Below are 7,335 nucleotides of genomic sequence, written 5' to 3' on the forward strand. Positions count from 1 at the left end.
CAGGGTGGGCGTGGCCTACTGGGTGGGCGTGGCTAGAGTGCGTATGGCCTACTGGGTGGGCGTGGCCAGCTCTACATCGTTCGCATCAAGGGGGCCTATGGGGGCCTGGGCAGGAGTGGGACAGATCTGAGGGTCTCTGGCAGAAGGAGGGTCTGGGCCAGGGCCAAGGCAGCGGGGGCCGTTCCCTCACTGTTTCCAGGATGGCTTCACGGGCCACATGAAACCCCTTTGCGGGCCGGATCTGGCCCCCGGGCCTTGTGTTTGACATGTCTGACATAGATAGACATAGATTTCAAGTGACAGCAACATCAGGAAGAAGGAAACTGAGAAGCTGGAGAAGGACTAGGGCCTGAAGGAGGAACTAGAGAAGATGTGGAAAGTAAAGGCCAAAGTGATCCCAGTGGTAGTTGGAAAACTCCTGGGACTCCTAACCTGGGGAAAAATGGCTCCAACAGATCCCAGGAACAACATCGGAGCTATCTGTCCAGAAGAGTGCAGTGCTAGGAACAACTGAGATCCTGCGCAGATCCTGCCTCAAACTCCCAATTGTTATCCCAGGTCTCTGATAGAACACCCCAGATTGAGGAAGTCACATACTACCCATAGGGGTAAGAAGGGATTTTTTTAAAAAATAGACCTATTTTGGTTCATTTGCAGCAGTCTTACCAAAAGCCAGCAAAGGTTGTCACCCTGTAGATGTGCAGGAGTTACAGTTCCCGGATAACTATTTTCCATACAGTATGCAGGGCATCCCCTTGGGAAGGTAACAAATGAGGACAGGGAAGACAAAATTATAGCAGCCTCAGTTACATAACTGAGCCTCCACTGCCTGCAACACGCATGCGTGCACATACACACACAGAGAGAGAGACACAGAGAGAGACACAGACAGACAGACAGACACGCAAACTCTTTTCAAGCACCATCTTCTCAGTTAGCCTCCAAATGTATCTTCACATTTTTGGATTAGACTCCTTTTCCCCCATACATTCTCTGCCAACTCTCTGGAGATAAAGTCAACATTTCAATCTGGCATACTTAAAGAATAATCTAAATTAAGAGAGTGCAGAGTTCGGTTCCATTCAGGGAGGGGAGCAAGGAATCCTACACTTGGCAGGTTTTTGCGGTAGCTGGTTAATTAGCACAAGAATTAATTGATTCCAAAGTGTTTCAAAAGATCAATTGACATCAGCCGTTTTGGCATAGTCTCAACAAAATCAGCAATGGGGCTTGACTGCACTTAGACCTCTCCATCGGCACAAACTGTGAAGTAAAGTTATGATGCTTTTATTGGGCTGGCTCAGATGAGCGGCGTGGTGGCCTAGTGGTGAAGATGCTCGCCGCCCACTCAGAAGGTTGAGAGTTCAATCCTAGGTAGTGGCAGATGTTTCTCTCTGAGGGCACAAAGAAAAATTCTGCATGGCATCAGGAAGGGCATCTGGCTAGTAAATTCTCAGCTCCATTCAGTTGCAAGGAAGGGATCTAGGCACTATCTTCCATTTGCAAGTCTTGTAATTGCGGTTGTAAGTTGATGACTACCTGAATAGATAGATAGGTACAGGAATACAGGCACAGATACAAGCACAGGTATCATTACAGGTATAGAAAGATGTATAAAACTTACAGGAGAACAATTTTGGATAGCATCAATTATATATGAGGTGGCTAACTTGAACAAAGGAACCAATTCAGGGGTGCAAATGCTGAATTACCTTTCACCAAAGAGTTATAGAATTGCAGATGTTCATTCCATTGGGCGTGTTATGAGCTAAGTACCACCTATGGGTGTATCTGGTTCAAGTAATTGCAGCTTTCAGAAGGAGTTGTCTTCTCCAAGTTCAGAACCTCCAGATATGGACCAATAAACGGGGAGAGCAATGGTACCATCAGGGTAGGACTTGGAGCAGCAATCCAGTGTCACATTCCACAATTGCCTTGTGACTATAATTGTGTTCTTTATGTGGTTCTGCGAGTTAGATTCATCCTTCCTTTCAACACATCAAGCAAAGTTGGTTGGTGCTGCCACCTGCTGGAGGCTCTTGATATAAAGAGTGAGAAAAGACAAAGATTATGGAGGAGGAGGAGAAGGAGGAGGAGGAGGAGGAGGAGGAGGAGGAGGAGGAGGAGGAGGTGTGACTGTGCTTGAAAGTTACTTTTCATCAGGATGATGATTGCGTCACTCAAGGAAAAAGACACACTACATGTACTAAGCTACCCTCCTGTTTTATTTTCTCTCTCCCTCCTCCTCCCACCCACCATCCATTTTTACTCTTACACATTTTGTAAGGCTTCAGACAATTAGAGTTTGGATTGTTTGCACTATAAATTGCAGTGTGTTTCAGAGTTGTGACATCAGTTTCACTTATAGGAAACTATAAGGAGGAAAGTGTAGGACAGATATGAGTAGTAGTTTGGTCTAGTGCAGGTGTAGGCAACCTCGGCTCTTTTATGACTCATGGACTTCAACTCCCAGAAATCCTGAGCCAGCGTAGCTGGCTCAGGAATTCTGGGAGTTGAAGTCCATGAGTCATAAAAGAGCCGAGGTTGCCTACCCCTGGTCTAGTGGTTAAGGTGCTGGCCTAGAAACTAGGAGACTGTGAGTTCTAGTCCTGCCTTAGCCATGAAAGCTGGCTGCATAACTTTGGGCCAATCAGCAGGAGACTGTGAGTTCTAGGGGGAGCAAAGTTACTCGCGTCCGTGGCAAACCTTAAGCCACACGTGCCTCCTGGGTGGTGCTAAATGAGTAACAGACGGACTGGTAGCCAGACATCTGCGAGGATCTCCTGGCTTCACACACAACTCCGTCCCGCAGACTACACATATATGGACGACCCCCGTAAAACATCGCTTCAGTTCGTAGTAACAGTTACTTTTTTAAAAAAAAAAAAAAAAAAAGAGCCGCTGGCTTGGAGATTCGGTTTTCTTGGATCTTTTCTACTCCCAATAGAAATGCCCTTGATGCTTTTCCACAGTGAATGATTATCTGATGAATCCACAGTTCAACTGTTTGGTACACTGTCAACAGTGCACTTGCATGTGAATTGTGCTCGCAAAAGTTATGCTTGGGCTTGCTGATGATTTGCCTTGAGCAAAAATGTTTCTGTCTGCGTTTTGTGCCAAACAACCATTCATTATGTGAGTTCTAGTCCAGGGATCCTCAGCCTTGGCAACTTTAAGACTTATGGACTTCAACTCCCAGAATTCTGGGAGTTGAAGTCCACAAGTCTTAAAGTTGCCAAGGTTGAGGAACCCTGTTCTAGTCCATCCTTAGGCATGAAAGGCATCTTGGTAACTCTGGGCTGGAGACTGTGAGTTCTAGTTCCACTTTAGGCATGAAAGCTGACAGGGTGACTTGGGACCAGTCCTTCTCTCTCAGCCCAACCCACCTCACAGGGTTGTTGTTGTGGGGAAAACAGGAGGAGGGGGAGTAGTAGTATGTATGTTTGCCATCTTGAGTTACTTAAAAAGTAATAACAGCGGGACAAAAATCTAATAAGCAAATAAACAGGGAACATCAGCACGAGTGGGCTTTATGAAACTGACCCAGGCTGGGATTTTTGGTAAGAGCAGGGGATAAGTGTGACCAATGCTTATATCCCTTTGGGGTTATGCTTCTTCCATTCAAATGAAGTTTGCCAGCTGGAAACCAGAAATGAGATTTTGCTACTGCTCAAAGACTTACACCACCAGGATTTCAGAGCCAACTTCCGGACAATGCTCAGAAACCGAAATATTTCTTGTTTGCATTGCTTTGGTTTCCTAAGTAAAAATGTAGTTCCAACAACAAGGCTGGAGCAGACTTGAACAGCTGCAGCCTATTGGATCAGCTCCTCCTGCCTTGAGCTGCCCAACCAGTGCCCAAACTCTCCACTCGAGAGCAATCCATTACTCAGAGACTGTTTCCATAGCAACCAGACTTCTGAATGGAGAAAGAACACTTTTGAAAATCCAGCCTGAATTTGATACTCAGGAGAACCCATTCCTTCCCCTGGTTGGATAAAGAGATGGAGTTTTCTCCAGATAGTTTTCTCCCCAATTCTTGGAGAAACAGAAGCATTTATTTATTTATTTTTAACTACAGCATACTTATATTTAAACCTTATCCAAAATGAATAAGGTCTTTATTCCTTCCCCTTTATCCCTCACAGGAGGTTATTAGAGAAAGAGATCTTATTGGGTAAGCCTGGAAGGAAGACACAGCTCAGCAGCTGAGCACCTGCACTGCTCACAGGTCACGGGTTCAATCCCTAGCATCTCCCAACGAATCCTTTAGAAATCCTGGGAGCATCTGGTGCGAAGGGCCTCTCTTTGCTAAGATCTGGCAGAGGGACCGCTGATAATCTTTGCACCAGTGGAGGAAGAATGGACAGACTAATACATTTCTGGATCTAATTAGGGATCAAAGACTCAGTTGAATTGTGTTTTGATTAACACAGGGGCCCCATCAACTGATGTAGGCAAGCAGGCAGTGACACCACGTGAGACACTGACATTTGTTGGAGGTGCTATATAGCAGTGATGGCAAACCTTTTAGAGACCGAGTGCCCAAACTGCAACCCAAAACCCACTTATGTATCATCGGGTGCCGGGTGGGCGTGGCCCATTAGTGGGCATGGCTGCAGTGGTAACAGCAGACTGGGTGGGACTAAAAAGTTCAATCAATCAATTCCAACTTTGTGAGATCTTTTTTTGCCCGCGAGAAGTTGAAATTGATTGATTGAACCTTTTTTTTTTTGCACACGGCAGCTGAGGCCTAAAGCGAAAAGGTTTTATAAAACCCAGCTGAAAGCCTAGGACTGGGGCGACGGCGCGTGTGCCCACAGAGAGGGCTCTGCGTGCCACCTTTGGCACGCGTGCCATAGGTTCACCACCACGGCTATATAGCTTTCCAGAGGCTCCTTGACAACCTGGCAACGGGGTTTTGCTCCCTTCTGTCAGCCATCTTTGCTATGTCTGGGAGCTGTCCGAGGTACTGCTGGCACTCCCTTTGACTTTCTGCCAGCTCTGCACGAGGTGGCTGAGTGACATCCAGGCAGTGGAATGGCTAGAGAATTTAAAGATCATGGGGAAATTGGTGCTTTAAGACAAAGGCGTTTGCTTTTATTAGGAAGAACACAACTTTTGTTAGCCACAAAAGTATTTTATTTTGGACTAAGCACTTCCTTTGCCTAGAAGGCTAGTTTAGTTTTAAAGAAAAGCTGAAGAAATGTAATGAACTTCTGTACGGCTGTATTGCTTAGATGGCATGTACATGGTAGTAAGTACATTGTCTGTGAGATGGGAGTGTAAACAATAAAATAATGTATATAAGTTAATTCCGCTGAACATAGAGAAAAAGCTGCACTTCTAAGTTCCTTCTCCAACACCTAAATCAGGAGTGTCCAACCTTGGCAACTTTAAGACTTGTGAACTTCAACTCCCAGAATTCCCCAGCCAGCCATGCTGGAGGAGTCTTCAAATAAAATAATTAAGGCAGCATGTAGTTTAGTGCTACGTATTGCATGATAGATTTGGTAAATAAAAAGGGAGAAATTATTGATGAATCGTTACTTTGAAGTAGGATTTTTGTTTAACCTTTAAAAAACAGTTGAGCTCCATCTGGTGTTGTTTTGAAGCTAAAACTATGTATTGAATTGTTAACCACTCAATTTAATACCCAAGCTTCTACACAAATCAGGGTGATCAAGAGGTAATATCAGATGCTGGCTGAGGAATTCTGGGAGTTGAAGTCCACAAATCATAAAAGAGCCAAGGTTCCCCACCCCTGGTATAATAGATTCTTCATCCCTGAGGCAGATGTTGGTCAGGGATGCTGGGAAAGGCAATTCAATAGATCTGGAAGGCCTCAGGTTGCAAAAAGTCAATATTACAGATGATGTTGAGTTTAGGGCAGGAGTCTTCAAGCTTGGCCCTTTTAAGACTTGTGGTCTTCAACTCCCAGAATTCCTCAGCCAGCCATAAAAGGGCCAAGTTTGACGACCCCCTGCTATGGAAGCACGGCTATATGGCAATTTCCTCCCAGTTTTTCACGAGCAGAACCTTAAAATGGTGCCCAGATGTCCTGTCTCTAGAACAGATGATGTTGAGTTTAGGGCAGGGGTCTTCAAACTTGGCCCTTTTATGACTTGTGGACTTCAACTCTCAGAATTCCTCAGCCAGCAGACTGATTGGGGAATTCTGGGAGTTGAAGTCCACATATCTTCAAATTGCTCCAGAATATGAATCCATTTCTGCAGATGGCTACACCTTTCTGAGAAAGAAGGAACATTTTTGGAATCTTCTAACCATACTTTTTTTTTAACATGTTTTCCGCCAGAAAATTGGACCAAATGGAACGAGTCTTCTAGGTTTTATTGTTGAAGCTCTTTGTGATAGCAGCAGCAAATGAGTTTAATGAATACTCGTATTGCTGTTAAGGCAGAGCAGCAGGAGGGATTGGGTGTGTGTGTGCTATGACGGGAGCCTTGTACCTTTCCCCGGTGACACTCTTCTCCCGAGAGGAAAAAGCCAATGCAGCAGCAACACATGATGTTTTCCTGATTGCTAACTCCACTGTGTCAGCTCATCAGAGGAGAGAAAGAGGTGGTGGCGTCTAGAATCTTAATTCATGCTGGTGCTAGTAGCTTCAGCCTCTGAGAATGAGATGCCAGAAACTTGCTTTGTGTCTAATGCAACGGTAGGGGATGAATTGGGGGAAGTTAATAGTTGTCAGGAGCGTGGCTTAAAAAGGGTGGGACCAATTTAAAGGCTAGGACTCATCTCTGATCCCTGCTACAAATAAAGAGAGTTTCTGAGCATGGCTAGATGGATGCATTTCCCTGCAGGCTACTACTACTGATCTCAGATGGTTGCTGTGAGGAGAGCATTTCATGAAAACAAATGAAACCTCAGTACTTTTTCCCCCAGAGTAAGGATTCCAAGGCAAGAGAAGAAAGGGACGACAGAGAATGAGGTGGCTGGATGGAGTCACTGAAGCAGTAGGTGTGAACTTAAATGGACTCCAGAAGATGGTAGAGGACAGGAAGTCCTAGAGGAACATTGTCCATGGGGTCACGATGGGTCGGACACGACTATCTATGTGCGTGCATGTTTACATATGCATGATCTTTGGAGTTGGGGGGGAGCATTCCCTTGAGTTGAGTTTCCTCAAACATTATGGAGAATCTGAGCAAGACACAAGAGTTATTAAAACAGAACTTTACAGTTTTGTCTTATGGGTTCCAGCCAGACAGCCCTAACCTCTTTCAAAGAACTCCATTCTATTCCTTTTGAGTTTTCCATTCCTCTTTTTTCCGAAAGAAGCACACATGGTCCCAGACTTACGACCACAACTGA

General features: G+C 45.2%; 1 long non-coding RNA gene across 1 annotated transcript; it reads right to left on the bottom strand.

The window, feature by feature from the left end:
• Positions 1–1,166: 1,166 nt before the first annotated feature.
• On the bottom strand, positions 1,167–2,298 carry LOC310644724. Its single transcript, XR_014493362.1, has 2 exons — positions 1,713–2,298; positions 1,167–1,539 (listed from the first exon to the last, which is right to left on the bottom strand). It is a non-coding gene; the product is annotated as an uncharacterized lncRNA (long non-coding RNA).
• Between the last annotated feature and the right edge of the window lie 5,037 nt (positions 2,299–7,335).

This window comes from Vipera ursinii (assembly GCF_947247035.1).
Source record: "Vipera ursinii genome assembly, chromosome: 9".
NCBI lineage: Eukaryota > Metazoa > Chordata > Lepidosauria > Squamata > Viperidae > Vipera > Vipera ursinii.